Consider the following 16,364-nt stretch of genomic DNA (forward strand, 5'->3'; position numbering starts at 1 on the left):
GGCGCTAATGGACCAGCGCCATTGCTTACTTAGACATGTATCTAACTTTAGGCACTTAAGTAGTTCTGCGTGTTTTTCCTACCAGCCCCTCTTGATTTAACTCCAAGTAGTCAGACAGAATATCATCAAGCAGGTAAACTGAGGTATGTATAATATTAATAAAAAAATAATAAAGCTAACATTCTCCACAGCAGGTTTTTAATCCAATGCTCTATCCACTGGGCATCACTACTTCCCTTTATTGACTAGGCAACACAGACGGGGAGCTAGGGATCCAGAGGGAGTCAAAGAATCAGTCCATATCCAGCAGCCTCGAGAAAAAATCCCCTTTCTATCCACTGCAGCCAAGCTCTGGCTTGTCTCCACCAGGAGGGACCCTACAAGGAATCCTAGAGCGGCCATGGCTTTGCTACTTATTCATGGTGCTTCGGATGAATTGGCAGGGAGCAGCTTGATGCTGCACTGGGTCGTGCGCTGTTTTATAAATTTTAATCCTTGCTTTGAATTTTCCAGCAGAATGGGTCTGCTCTACCTCTGGGCTGGAAGAAAGTTATTTCCGTTACCCTGGAAACATGGAGACGAAAGCTCCATCATGCATCGGCGAGAAAGAAAGCAACAGGAGAGAAATGGATGACAGGGGAAATAATAAATAATAATAAACTCCATTTCCACTTCAAAGGAGCCACCTTCACCCTTTGAAGCATAGAGAGGCTGTATAAGAGAGCCTGACCCTCTCTCCCAGAGATCAGCAATTGAGGGTGTTTGGTACCTTCCAGGAGATACTGCGTTCTTCATATGATCGGCCCCACTGGGGCTACTTGGCTTGAGTTTGACAAGAAAGCCAGAGGTACCAGATAAATGTTAATAGCTCTTTCCTTCCCCGCAGCTGTGACTTGTTATAAATATTTAATATAGTACCTTGTTTAAACCCAGGGTGCTTTGCACACCAAGCACATCTGTGGGTCAAAGATCCAGTCAAAGGGGAAATGTCCAAGCTAAAAGCAAATCCAACTGGCTGAAAGGCCCCCTTTTTCCTTCTACAGCATGGCCACAATCTGTAGTTCAAGGGAGCCCTCACATCGCCTTCCATAGATGCCAATGAGAGTTTCTGCCCTTCATGTAAAAACCTGCCTGCTGGGTAAGGAAAGAACCTGGGATCTCTGGCTTTGCAGCCCAGGTATCGACCACAGGTGCTAATGGACAAACACGACTCCTGAGCTGGTAAGGTATTTAGCATGCGCCTAACTTTAATCACATAAATAACCCCCAATGAAGTCACGAGGACTAGTCACGTGCTTTGGCAGGTGTTTAGGTACCATGCTGAAGCAGGGCCCTTATTAGCTGCGAACAAAAGTAGGTGGTTACTCTCTTTGGATCACCCACAGAGCATGTCGCATTGACTTCAGGAGGAAGCAGGGCCCCACAGGAGAAACACTGGGTGTCATTGGGGTTAACCTGCCAGTTCACTGACCTGGCTTTCCCGCAGTGCCCACAATGCACTAGGCCCTCTCCAGAGAGAAGAAGTCATCATCCCCTACCCTGCAGAGCTCAGAGTTTCTCCCCTAGCATAACTCTGTAGATTTCAGATATTTCCACTGATGCCGATGGAATAGACTTGGCCCTGATGGGTTATGACTGCAGCTTGGAAATGTGGAAGAAGATCAGGTGGGAAAGGGAACTGCATACAACTTGTGTGCAATTGCTTAAAAGTGAAGAGGATGTTACTGACGCCCCCAAACCTCTGTGCCCTGCCCTCTCTTACATTTTCCCAACTGCAGAGCAAATTCATATCCTGCAGCTCGGCTCCCTCCTCTTCTCCAATGCACTGACTCCTATTAATCCGCTCTCCCTTCCTGAGGTGGGAACGACTGGCACCCTATTTTCCTGCTCATCTGTAAAGTGTCTGGCACTATGCAAATAAATACAGTAAAACCTCAGAGTTATAAACACCAGATTTATGAACTAAGCGGTCAACCACACACCTTTGCAACTGGCAGTACTCAATCAGGCAACAGCAGAGACAAAAAAAGAAAAAAGCAAATTCGGTACAGCACAGTACTAGGTTAAACAAATTACTAAAAAAATAACGTTTAAAAAAAGATGATTTCAGACGGTAAGGAAACGGCTTCTGTGCTTGTTTCGTTTCAATTAAGATGGCTAAAAGCAGCATTTTTCTTCTGCATAGGAACGCGTCAAAGCTGTGAGGCGTCAATGTTCAGCTGTAAACTTTTGAAAGAACCACCCTAACGTTGTGTTCAGAGTTACGAACAGCCTCCATTCCCGTGGTGGCTCTCCTCTGTTCCACTCCCAGGGCCATACAGAGCCTGTAGCCTGCGCACAGAACTTCCACTGACACTGGGCCATGTCCCCCGGCTTTGCCCCCTCTCCCCCCCACTACTCCCTCCTATCCACGGCTCTTTTCTCCCTTCTCTTGCTTGGCTCCAAAGAAAGCCCTCCAATCCTTTGAACAGTTTCAGCTCCCCTCTGAAGCAAGCCCGGGGAAAACACAAGGTTTCACTTCCAGTGAGAAGATAACCACCCTCAGCCAAAAAAAAGTTGTTGGTTTTGTCAATATTCAAGGCTTTCTATATGCCCAGGCCCGTCCCTCTGTCCTGGAAGCCAGAACGCAGCAGCCGACTGGATTTTAACTTGCCACTGCCATCTATGGGGCTGTGATTGCTATTAGCAAAGCCGTTCGGAAAGGAAGTTTGCGGTACCCGGGCTGTTTCTTTGTTTTAAACCCGCAGCCACTGCTGTGGCGATGTGGCTACTAAGGAGAAAAATGTAAGCAAGAGGCACTGCTTGACGCGATGTTCTGGGTGCATTTTAAGTAAACGATGTTGGATTTTGGCTGCCCCTGCCTTCCACAATCACGTTGGTGCAGCTAAATGTTATTACAGGATTAGCGCCTCTGATAAGCCTTGCCTCACACTCCTCCTTGCCTGTCTTTTTGTTTCTCCCCATCCACTTCCCTTTGCCTCTCCTTCTTCACCTATCCTTTCGTAATGCATCTGCTTTTCCCAGCAGCTCCAGGAAAATCTACAGCCCACTGGGGTAGGGCGTGGCAGGGAAGGCCCAATTCTGATCACCCTTCCACCAGCGCAAATCAGCATTGGAGACAATGGACTGCGTTAGCCTGTGCAAAGCTTTGTAGTTGCATTGCAGTCAATGGAGCTATGCCAATTTGCACCAGCTGAGGAGCGGGTCCAACTGAATTACGCAGGTGTAAAATGGGGCGTGAGTAAAAAGAGAATCAGATCCTTAGGAGCAGGTTCTGCTTCTGTTACGCCAGTGTAAATCTGGAGTGAGTCCATTGGCCTCAGTGAAGTTACTCCAGATTTACACCAGTGTACCAGAGATCAGGATCTGGCCCATAGTATCCAGCTAGCCAGCTGCACTGTTGCTGTTGTGACCTGCAGTGTTTCAAATCATTGCTGTCGTCTTTTTTTAATACGGGCTCTGAGGCCAATCTTCTCCCATCCACTGTGACATGGCAACTGTGACTCACATCATTTTTTGATTTAACCCCTATGTTTTCCAGACAGACACCAACCCAGTTAACACCCATAAAAAGTAACTTTATACCTTTTGTCTGTCTCTCTGCTACACAAGGCAGGGGAGGTAATATCTTTTATTGGACCAAACGTCTCTTGGTGAGAGAGACAAGCTTTGAGCTTTCACAGAGCTCTTCTTCATAGACATGACCGACACCACATGGCACTAATGTGGTCCTCCCGAGTTTGCCACCTGCTTTTTCCAGATACCTTTTTCTGGAAGTAGCCTTGTCTAGTGGACAAAGCAGGACACTCAGAATCAGGAGGCCAATTTTCTGACTCCGACTCTGCCACTGACTTGCTGTAAAACTTTGGAGAAAGTGGTGCCTCAGTTTCCCCACTTGAAACAGAGTTAAAGACATCTGCCTCACAGGAGTGTTTCAGGGATCTGTTAATTAGCATTTGTAATGGGCTTTAAATGTATGTGTGAAAGAAGAGCAGCCCAGGGTCACCGTTAAGGGAGGAAGCAAGGTCTTCCAGTTAAGACTAAGACTCAGGAGATGGGGGTACAGTAAGAACATAAGAGCATAAGAACGGCCATACTGGGTCAGACCAAGGGTCCATCCAGCCCAGTATCCTGTCTTCTGACAGTGGCCAATGCCAGGTGCCCCAGAGGGAATGAACAGAACAGGTAAACATCAAGTGATCCGTCCCCTGTCGCCCATTCCCAGCTTCTGACAAACAGAGGCCAGGGACACCATCCCTGCCCATCCTGGCTAATAGCCATTGATGGACCTATCCTCCATGAACTTGTCTACTAGTTCCCAAACTCTGCCACAGCTACCCTGTGTGGTCTAAGGCAAGTCACTTAGGGTCAGATTTTTAAAAGGTATTTAGGCATTGCAGCACTCAGTGTTACAATTCCTAACTGATTCAAAAGGGATTTGGGCACTTACGAATCTAAATCTCATTGACAGTTGACAGCCTGTAGGTTCTTAAGTGCCTAAATCACTTTTGAAAATGAGACTGGAGTTCCTAAATCAGTCAGGTGTTGCAATGCGGAGCACAGCAAAGCCTAAATCGCTTTACAAACCTGGGCCTTTATGACTCTGTCCTTCAGTTTCTTTACCTGGAATATGGAATGTGGGTGGGGGGCGGGGGGGTTAGGATTTGGAGTTTTTATTTAAGTGCTCGACTCTGGAGGGCAAATGGGCATTACAGTGTTGTGAGCAAATGGACAACCACCCTGCTCCAAACACAGTGGACATACGCTGGGCCACATCCTCAGGTGGTGCAAACCAGTGTCACTCTATTGCCTTCAATGGAGCTACACCAGTTTACACCAGCTGAGGACCAGGACCCACGTATCTAGTCTCAGTTTTACCCCTTCTTGGAGTTTGGCCTTATTGGTAATTCAAAGAAGAGTAAGTAGAACATAAATTTCAGCCTAAGCTTTCTCCCAAGCTTGGCTGCTCCTAAGGTTCTCCTGCAGGACCTGTCTGATCCAGACCTTAGTTCCACCTGCCCCTGAAAGAGCCACTCCAAACTTCTGTCTAGCAAGATGCACCTGCCATGATGATTCAGCATTACGTTTACCTGCATCTTTATGAAGGGACTTTGCATCTAACAAGAGGAGAACTCACCTGAACGCTTCTGCGGAATCCTAGAATGTGCCACTCTAACTCCAAGAGATCTTGAGTGGCTTGTTACAATCCTGGCCACGTTAGCACAGCAGGGCTGTATCCCGTCCCCATTGCCTTGCCAGAATTCAGTGGAGGGGAAGGGGGATGAATCAACACGACTCTGGCATTGTGTGGCGGTAATCAGCAACTATCCGCATTACCTGGCTTGTGCAAGTGTCACTGCAGCACTGTCGGAAAGCGCTGAAAGGATGGAGAAGTTGACAGGCAGCGTAGGCAGCGCTGTCAGCACAGCGGGAAGCCCGCCTCAGCCTTTCAGAGATCAAACCATGGAAGATTGGGTAAAATGGACAGGGAAAAGAGACACAGCAAGTCAATTACACCAAGAAAAACGCCGCATGAGGTGAAGGAACTTCTCAGCACAGCCATGTCAAAACAAACAGCGGAAACCAGGAAGCCGATTTGAGCGGGCGGCAGGGCCAAGAATAGCAACCAGCTCTGCGAAGTCTGGAGGAACAGAAGGCTGTGGTCCTGCTGGATGGCACCTAAGTAAGGGCAGCTGGAGAAGAGTGAAGGAAAGGTGCTAGATCACCGAGGGGGGATGCTTAAGGTGCACCCATGTGGGAGGGCGTCCCATTACCATGGGACACGGGATCCGGGATAGCTTCATGCAGTGAGACCTGGCCATCCGGGGAATGCTGGACTGAAAGCGAGGGGGAGCACGCATCAGCGTCCAAAGTGCTTGCAGACAACCACAGAAATACCGACACTCAGCCATACTGGAGAATCATAAGCCAAGTCTGAGGAGCGAAAGCACCAAGTCATCCATCCATGTTAGCCTCTGAGAACCGAGAATCCTTTCCAGACGCGGGGACGCTGGGTCTTGCTCACAAGCTCAGGGTCGAACGGATTGTGAGTTTGGGGATCAGGAAAGTATTTTCCCCCAGGTCAAATTGGCAGAGACCTTGGAGGGGTTTCGCCCACCTCTGCGGGATGGGGCGTGGATCACCCGCTGGGATCATCTGAGCATATCCATCCTAATCGATTCCCTGCCCTGGTGGCACCTCAGCCTTTCCTGTTCTCTGCTTGTGGCACGCTATGAGGGTTGCCAACTTTCCACCCACACAAAACCAAACACCCTTGCCCCACCCCTGCTCTGCCCTTTCTCCGAGGCCCCACCCCTGTTCACACCATCCCCTCTCCCCCCATCGCTCACTCTCCCCACTCTCACTTGCTCATTTTCACCAGGCTGGCTCAGGGTGCTGGGGTGCGGGAGGGGGTGAGGGTTCTGGCTGGGGGTGCGGCCAGAAACGAGGAGTTCAGAGTGCGGGAGGGGGCTCCAGGCTGAAGCAGTGGGTTGGGAGGTGAGAGGGGGTGAGGGCTATGGCTTGGGGTGGGGCCAGGGATGAGGGGTTTGGGGTGCAGGACGGGGCTCCAGGCTGGGGGGGGTAGAGCTGAGGGGTTCGGAGTCTGGGAGGAGGATCAAGGCTGGGGCAGTGGTTTGAGGTGTGGGAGGGGGTGAGGGCTCTGGCTGGGGGTGGGGCTCTGGGGAGTTGAATGAGGGTTTCAGGGTTGGGGAGGGGGCTCTGGGCTGGGGGATGAGGGCCCTGGCTGGGGGTGCAGGCTCTGATGTGGAGCTGGGGCTGAGGGATTAGGGGTGCAGGAGGGGGCTCCAGGCTGGGGCTGAGGGGTTCGGAGTGTGGGAGGGGGATCAGGGCTGGGGCTGGGGGTTGGGTCCCGGGAGGGAGTCAGGGGTGCAGGCTCCAGGTGGCGCTTACCTCAAGCAGCTTGCGGAAGAAGCATTATGTCCCCTCTCCGGCTCCTACGCATAAGAGCAACCAGGTGGCTCTGCACACTGCCCCATGCACAGGCACTCGCCCCGCAGCTCCCATTGGCAGCAGTTCCCAGCCAATGGGAGCTGTGGGGGCGGCACTTGGGACGGGGGGCAGCGGGCAGAGCTGCCTGGCTGCTCTTATGCATAGGAGCTGGATTGGGGACATGCCGGCTGCTTTCCGGGATCCGCGCGCCATGAAAGCTAGCAGGAAGCGTGCCCGCCCCACTGCGCAGTGCCGCCAACCGGACAGTCAACGGCGACCGGACAGTTCCAGTCGAAAACCGGACACCTGGTCACCCTACCCGCTACAGTACAGTCTCCCAAGGACTGAAATGCTTTAGTCTCACTAAAGCCATTCCACGGAATATAGCGGTATCTGGGTGAAATAAATGTAATGGCCCGTGAGCAGGAGTCAGACGAGAGGATCGAATGATCCCTCGTGTCCTTAAACTGCATGAAGCTATGAAAACAAATATAGTCTCCTCAAGTCTGTATGCAAAGCCCCGGTAAAATAACCTTTGTGCAGAGTATCTGAGAGGCCACGGTGGAGGTGTAATTCTCACCGCTCAAGAACCCACCATCCACGCACCTCACAACAGGGAAGCGATCTCCGCCAAGTGGTCTATGGGAAGCCCTGATCTTACACAAGAGGGCTGTGCTGGTTAAATCCATTTGGGGGCAGAGAAGGAGGGAACGAAGTACCTGTAGCTCCAGGGGAGTTTGCACCTGCTGTTCGTTCTCTCTCAAGGAAAACCAGTGACCAGCCAGTTTACTCAGAGCACGGTACATTTACGGAGAACATGTATCATAAAATAATAAGCAGGCTACCCGTATGCCAGGCTCACCAGCTGTTGCGCCATCTTCCCCTTGGAGACCCTTGCAGGTGTTTCTGCTTACCAGCAAGATCTTGCCTCCTTGGGACCTACTTAGTTCATGCTGACACTTTTTTGGGGGGGTGGGGGGAGAATAGTTTGGAGGCCAGTCCTCCTGAAACAGATAAAACCCATCAATGCCCCTCTCCCCAGGAAAGGCTGGGATCTGCATAACGGGCACTGGGTGACTTTTCATTAATAATTCCAGATGCCACAGGAAACTGACCCAGCAAGCCAGAAAACCACGAAGATACACACCACACTTACTGATAGAGAAAGGTCCATTAATATTTTCTGCGCCTATGGTGTCTGGCACCTCCCAGGAGAATAAGTCTTTTGACGTTTCCACGCTTCCAAGATCTCACATCTGTCATAGGAGCCATTTGCTTCGCCGTCTGATCACTGAGGCAGGGAAGGGGATATATAGATCCATCATGGCCTAGCAGTCGGGTTATATTTGGCAAAGAGTTTGCTGTGCTGAGAGTTTAAGGTGAGCCTGCAAGCCAGCTGCTTGAAAGATGATTGTTGAATCAAAGCCCCGTGCGTTGAAAAACCCTGGCCCTTTATTAGGAAAAGAGCTGCTGATAATTAATAATATCTTCCATTCACGCAGGGCCTTCTGTCCCAAAGGATCACGCCAAGCAGTTAGGAGAATATTTACGCCGAGTGTCCTTAGATAACAGTGACAGGGCAGCAGCTGCAGAAGCAATAGGTGTTTAAGAATAATGTTGGGTTAATCAGAGTTTCCTCCTAGCAGATGCCAGAAGGTTCTGCAAAGCCATGCGAGTGAATCTGAAAAACAGCTTTGACAGGCTGGCCACCATGTTCATCTGGACTGACGCAGGCTGTTTCCCAGTAGAACGCTGCTCCTTTGACCCAGAAAACAGCAAAAATGGGGTTTAGGCTTAAAACAAGACACTCTTTTAATGTGGCCCAGCGATTAAACCCCCCCAGCTGGTTTCTCTTTCCAGCCCCTCCCACTGGCACATGGCATGACCCTGGGCAAGTCACTTCCCTGCTGTGCCTCAGTTTCCCCACTGGGGACAATAATGCTCACCTGTTTCTTGTACACGTGTTTAGGCCTGTGGATGAAAGTGCTACACATCATGACTCTAGGCCTAAACCTTGCCCCCTGTGGGTGGATAAGGCCCTGAAGGCAACAGAATCAGTATGGTTCCATGGACCTGAAAGGATCACAAAGGTCTCACCAGTGTGGCTGTGTTTTGTGGAAAGCCAGAATCAAAACATGACAAGTCAGGCAGGCTTCACTGGCAACCCAAAAGCTTCAAAGTGCTGGAGCATGCCCAGACATTATGGTGATGGGGGTCTTATAAATTGTAGGCAATAAAATAATTGTCAATGAAACGGCCAGGGGAGACCACCCGGAAAGGCCCTGGCAATTCGCTGAGCATTCTGGTGGTCACGAATGAAATTAAATGTTGAGTCACATTATCTTTAAGCCACAGAAACACCTTTACTCCCTGGTCTCCACGGGGCAGCCTTTGAACTGCAGGTCTACACAACAACAAAGCCACTGAGATTAAGTGGCCCAGCTCCCCGCACCTTGTTGTTATGCAGCTCACCCTCCTCTTTGGCTTATACACACTGTGCAAAAATAGAACTTAAAGGCCCACTTCATATCTATTTTAAGCGCGCTACATCTCTATAGCACTGCTTAGCAATTGCATTCGTCAAAGCATTTACCAATTCAGCCTCTGTGAAGTACGTAGGTATTATGCTCCACGGGGGGAAGTGAAGCGACTTGCCCATGCTCACGCAGCAAGTCAGTGGCCGAGTCAGGCCTAGAACTCAGAACACTTGGGCTTAGGCCATCTGCCAGACTTCACTCTAAAACTGTGGCCCATGGAGAAAGCTGACCCATGCTAACTGGACCAGTGTAAGAGCCATCAATGCAGCCTGTCCCCACTGGCCATCCGGTTTTCATTGGCTGTTTTGCCCCACGTCCTCAGTTGTGCAGCAGTACAGCACAACCCTCTGGGTATCTAGCCCTCAGTTCCCAGTATAGCTTCCTGAAGCGATGGCTCGTGGGAGATTGCAAATGGCCTTTCAGCCTCCATCTAACATTGCAGACTGTCTACAGTTCAATCTCATTGAGCCAAAGCTCGGTCAACCAGAAGTTGCTGGACAGGTCATCATGTTCCGCCCAGGAGACAAAGTGCCATTTCTCGAATAAAGACAGGCTCCTTTAAGCCAGTTTCATGTGGCTTTAGCACTGATGGAAGATGCAAGATTACCAAGCCTGTTGATTGAGGCCCTGATTCTCTATTGCCCTACAACTTGGGCCTGACTCTCCATAGCCCTGCACCTCACACCAGAGCAAAGCAATAACTGATGAGAAGAGACGCACTCGACACCCATGTCACACTCACGTTGCCCTGGTGTCAGTGCACAGAGGGGTGGAGCAACGGAGAATTGTGCCCTGAAACAGGTGCAGCACGACACTTCTCCCCCTCCAGTCACTCCTCTGGCCTAAAGGGACCGCCTCTATGGAACAAGAAAAGAGCTCAGTCTTCAATAGCCCATCTAGCCCTCTGTCTCTCTACTGAGACTGCCAGCCAGGGGCGGCTCCAGGCACCAATGCACCAAGCGCGTGCCTGGGGCGGCCTGCCGTTTGCTGTGGGGGCGGCAGTCAGGGAGCCTTCGGCAGCATGCCTGTGGGAGGTCCGCTGGTCCCATGGCTTCGGCGGCAATTTGGCATCGGGTACGCCGAAGCTGCGGGACCGGTGGACCTCCCGCAGGCGCACCGCCGAAAGCCGCCTGACTGCCGTGCTTGGGGCGGCAAAATACATAGATCCGCCCCTGCTGCCAGCAAGGTTGCCAACTGCACCAATAGTGATGGCCTTTAGGGGGACACATGGCCACTGGAACTGAGCTGAGAACTGTCAAATTCCCTTCATACAGGCTACCCGTATGGCTATCAGATGGCAAAAAAACACTAGGCCCGATTCTCCTTTGCTCTGCACCATGTGCAGTCATTCATACAATGCATGGCAGGTTTAAGGCGCTACCCTTCTGTTCCCTTTGCATTGGTGAATGTGGCTGGACAAGGCATAGGGCTATGGAGAATGAGGCCCACCGAATCAACTCCGGGACTGTTTCCGAGGCCTCGTAGCCATCAGGTAACGCTGCGCACGTATGCGTAAAGATCCCTGAAATCCATCATCTGACTCAAATGAAATACACTAAGCAACTTCTCCTGCCTATAAATACATGCACCGTTGCTTCCCTGTCTTCACAATCCGGTGAAACCCTTCCCCTCCATCAGCCCAGAAGCAAGGTACATTCCAGATGGTTCCCCCAGCCTAAAAAACCGCACTGCACAGCCGATTAAATTCTGCTTGTTGTAATTAAGCCCGACACAATTAGCTGTCAAGCAGGGCACTCATCTGTTTTATGTTGCAATCTCTTCACCAGGCCAGGCTGCTAGACAAGATTGTCACTTTTCTAAAAGATTTTCATTACTTATCCTGGGCTCCGTGTCAGACTATGAAATATAAAAGTGTGTTCTGTAGCCAGCTCAGGGAAATTCTCATTTAATGTTCCACACAGCATTATGAAAGTAATGTACTCTGAAAATGAATGCATTTTGGAACATTTCGGAAGAAATGTAATTTGTCTGCTAAGTACTAACTGCACGTTCACAAATGTACTGATATATTTTTTTTTCAATATGCCTTTCAGAAAGTTGGGGAGATTTTCCTGCCCTAAAATGGGAGGAAGAGAAACTGTTTGGTTCTTCTTTTGTTTCCCCTCATCAATACTGTGGCTACAGAGCATTCTGTCACATAAAAATCCCAGCCTGACAGAAAAGAAATATACAGCCTGAAATGGAAAGGACAGAAAATAACTGAGGTCAGCGAGAAAAGAGAAGCTTCTTTCTTTCCGTGCCTTTAAGAATATAGACCGAGAAAGCCTTTGCCACTACTCACAGCTAAACAACTGGCATCTATAGACAGAGAGGCCGTTACAATTTCCCTACTTTGGTGGGACAGTGAATTGTGCACATTACCAGTGTCAGAGACTAAGAGGGGTCAGACTTAGACAGCTGCTGAGCGTCTCACTCTCTGAAATTCAGATTTGCAGTTGGGGAAAAGAACAAAGGATTCAAGATCTAAAAAGCCTCTTCTCCTCCTCCCAAAATACATGAAAGATTCTGGGGAGCCTCTTTCTTCTAACCTATTAGGGAGTGCATCTTTGTCTCCCTCTAATGCCTGGTCCATATAAGAGGATAAGAGCCTACTACTGCTGCTAGCTAAGGGACTTGCTGCTTCAGCTCAAGGACTAGATGCTTGTGTTTTCAGCACTGAAGGTCCCGGGCTTCAAATCTCTCTGATGGCTCAAGCAGGAGATTGTTTTACTTGCACAACCAGAGTGTTGGGTGAGAGGGTTGAAACTGCATTCAAAATGCTATCTGGTCTTTCAAATCAGAAGAGAAATGGCTGCGCATTCGTGATAGGGTAGTAATTTGACCTGACTGGGCATTTAGCTGGGAGATGAGAGCAAAGTGAAATACATACAGGTAAATTGGGCTAATGCCAAAGGTTTGGAAGGGAAAGGAACGAAGAAAACAAATGGAGAATTATGATGAGAACTGGGGCCAGAAAAGTCACAGAGGCTCTGAGTGGACGGGGAGGGCTCATGCTTTATACTTAAGGGGTGATTTTGACAGTTTAACTGGAACATTGGGGAGTTCAGGGGTGTGGACCCAGTCTTCACAAGCTGGGTCTATCCCAATATTGTGCTGAATCTCAAATCTCCCTTCACTTCTACCCACAAATACAAAGGTGCTTAGTTCACCTTTGGATCCAAATGTAGTCCCCGCTAACCCGCCTGCAACTCCCACTGATGTCAAATGGAGTCAGGATGCTTAGCACTCTAGACAATTAGGCTTTTACTGTTTGCCTTCAATGTGAACTAATGGAATGCAGAAGAAAAAAATTGAGCCTTCCAGGCTCCCGTCATCACCTGTTTCTATTGGCACCGAACAGGATGTGATCTACCATGCCAAGGTGTTTGAGGGTTTTGTGTGTCCCCCTCTGTGCCCAAGCCACAAAGGTCATGGGTCTGTTACAGCTCCCCCGTTGAGCGCCTGTTCCTTTAGCTCAAGCTGTAGAGATTTGTGCTTTCAGCTTTGGAGACCCTCAGTTCGTTCCCCAGCGTCAGCCAAGCCAGAGAGGCTGTCACAATCGCTCTCCCAGCTCCGGCATGAAGCCTGGATCAGAATGTTGTTTGAGGCCTGAGGCTACAGCTTGAGTGGCCTAAGAACCAAAGGCAACCTCAGGTGCCTATCAGGAGGGCTTCGGAGAGATCCCAGGGCAACTGAAACTAGACCACCTGGCGGACACACAAAATCTATTAGCAGGGAAAGCAGCTTTTGTGTTACTTGCCCCTGCAGTGCCCAGCACAATGGGGCCCTGCCCTTTGACCAGCGTTCCTAGGTACTACCATTGTAATTCTAATAACCAGCCCAGCACGGCTCCCGTAGCTGGGTATCTGCAAAGGTTAGTAAAGCAGGCCTGCCCTGAGTGTGACTAGAATGCTCTCTCATTAGCATTCAGCAGCGCTGCCCTGGCATGAAGGAAAGAAGAAGGGGGAAAAAAACCTCCACAGAAGCATGAGACAGAGAGGAAATAAAAGCAGAGCAGGCGAGCCGGAAAATATGTTGTTTCTTAATTGAGCTGGGGACGAAGGAGGAGTGGTGGTGATCACAAGCCTGCAGATCTTTGTTTATGAGAGCTGCCTTCCGGCAATCTATCTCTATCGGACAGAAGCAGTCGAGCTGGCCCCGGTGCAGATTCACACAAGGAGGGACTGAAGTGGAGCAGCTGTATGCAAAACATATGTGCAATGTCGGTGCTGCCGTCCACCACCGCAAACAGCGCCCGGGCCTGATGAGAGAGGGGCTGAGAACTTTCCCTACACAGAAGATCGCCTTTTCTCACCTCGGGGTGGAATCACCAAGGGGCAGTGGTTAGAGCAGGAAGGATGGGTCTGGTGGTTAATGCACCACAGTGGGACTCAAGAAATCTGGAGACCTTCGCAGCTTTGCTACCGACTCCCTCCATAACTGTGGGAAAGTTGTTTAAATCGCTATGTACCTCGTTATCCCCATTTTACAGCCGGGGAAACTAACACTTCACTATCTTCCAGGGGCACTGTGAAGCTGCAGCCGTAAACACTTGGGAGTTGCTCAGGGCAGGTCTTCACTACGGGGGAGGGGGGCGGAGGGGTCGATTTAAGATACGCAAATTCAGCTACATGAATAGCGCAGCTGAATTCGACCTATCGGAGCCGACTTACCCCCCCTGTGAGGACGGCGGCAAAATCGACCTCCGCGGCTCCCCGTCGACGGCGCTTACTCCCACCTCTGCTGGTGGAGTAAGAGTGTCGATTCGGGGATTGATTGTTGCGTCCCGACGAGACGCGATAATTCGATCCCCGAGAGATCGTTTTCTACCCGCCGATTCAGGCGGGTAGTGTAGACCTAGCCTTATATACCGCAGTGCTGGAAGCCATGTGGTCCTAGATAAACTGTTCTATGCCCAGATCTTCTACTGGCTATTTCCATCCGCAACATAAGTGGGAAGTACCAGCAATCTCAAGAGGTTCAGGAAAGGATCTGAGCTTTGAGGGTGTTTCGCCAGACTGACCCCCTAAACTCTGAAGGTTCTCCCCTCCCTGCTCTCACCTCCCCCTGAGCAACGTGCCCAGGATGTGAAGTGAGCAATGGGACAAGAGGTATGCACACAGTGGACACAGGAAACCAAGAGGGTGTTTGCTAACTAGCAGCTGTCTGGCAGGGGATCTTTCCCTGACACACCCTCAGAAATTCACAGGTGAAACTTACCCCTGTGCAGAGGGCTATGACTTAAATCTCACTATGGCTTAAATGGGGCATAAGTCAGAGGTATTGTACAGACCCTGTGTGCAGGGATGAATTTCACCCAAAACGGAGCACCCCTTGATTGTCATAAGCTTCATCTATAATAAGAGATTATTATTATTACCAATGCTTGATCCCTAGCCCATACTGCCCTTCTCTCTGCATGGCTCAGCACCCCATTAGATCCCCCATCCATCTCCAGACCTGGGTGGCAGATCATCTAGAATGAGACCGACTGTGGGAGGAATCATCTGCTTTGCCTCTTGCAAGCAAGCTCTTGAGTTTGGATTGTGAACAACTCAATCAGTGGAGGAATGGGCGAAGGGAAGACAGGGAGTCCTCTGGGCAGCTCGATAGCTTATTGTTTGTCTGAGATTGGCACCCGGAGCCAAGTTGGCACAGCCATCAGGCTGGTGGATGGTGCTTGAGGGAAGATGTGCCAGCAGGAGCCCTCGGTTTGCTGCGGCTTGCTCTTTTATTGCAAATAGCTTTGGACATTTCTGGTTTGAGAACACTGACAAAAGTGCTCCATGCCTCAGATGGCCATGTGGGCTCCGGCCAGCACAGAGTTCAGGGGGTTGCTCAAACAGTCTATAGAAACACCGGCCCAGCTTTTTAGGCAGTTTAACCCTTTCCTCTCTTCTTCTGAGGACTCCATTAACATTTGCTTGACGCGTGGAGGGGCTGTGATTTCTGCCAAGCTGCCTCTGGGGGGTGGTTGTTTTTTTTTACCTTTTAGTGAATTTTTTAGTGCTGGGGAGGAGAGTCAGGGTGAGACTCCACAATGGTGAAGGACTCTATCCCCAGAATAAATAGAGCAAACTTGCCCACAAAGCCCCTACCCAGCCAACCCTGACCTCAGAGGTGACTGCCTATTGATGGCAGGGGAATTCAGTCTGCGTGGCCTATTGAGGTCACGATTCAGCACAGCACTTAAGCACATGCTTAATTTTGGACGCCTGCATAAGTCCTGTGGACTTTAATGGGACTTCATGCACATGCTTAAAGTTAAGTACATGCTTAAGGGGACTTAATGCTCTTCTGGAAGATGCTCAGATACTACTGGGATGAGGGTGGTATAAGAACCTGCGTAGGACTGCCCTTGCTTTCCTGGATTGGGGCCTTGATTCTTAGCATCTCTGCTGAATATTGCATTTAGTGCCTGTAGATTTTTTTTCGAGGTAGTCACCTGTCCACTAGGAACTGGATGGAGATGCCCTAAATTAATTTCACGGAGCCCTCAGAAGAGCCATCAGATGGCAATGACTTTTGATCACTAATACTGACGGCTCGGTGGATTGCAACTGACGCTCCGGAAGCAATAAGACCGACGTCCCACCGGCCTCAGCAGCAAGGCCTGGTCTTTGCAGTTAAAGCTCCTCTGGAAAATGTCTATGCAAGTGAGCTGGGGAGGGGAAAATGTTGGGCGAAACTTTTCTGCAGAAAATTTCAACTTTTTGTTGAAAAGTTTTCAGCTGCAAATAAAAAGTTTCGGTTTCCAAAAAAAAAAAAAAGAGAGAAGAAAGTTAGAACTTTCCCTAGACAGCAGCCAGCTTCCCCTGAAAATGTTTGCTGAGTCAAAAACCTGATTTTCCATCAAAAAGCAGTTTTGACAGAAAA

The sequence above is a fragment of the Chrysemys picta genome, chromosome 25 (genome assembly GCF_011386835.1).
Source record: "Chrysemys picta bellii isolate R12L10 chromosome 25, ASM1138683v2, whole genome shotgun sequence".
Classification (NCBI taxonomy): Eukaryota; Metazoa; Chordata; order Testudines; family Emydidae; genus Chrysemys; species Chrysemys picta.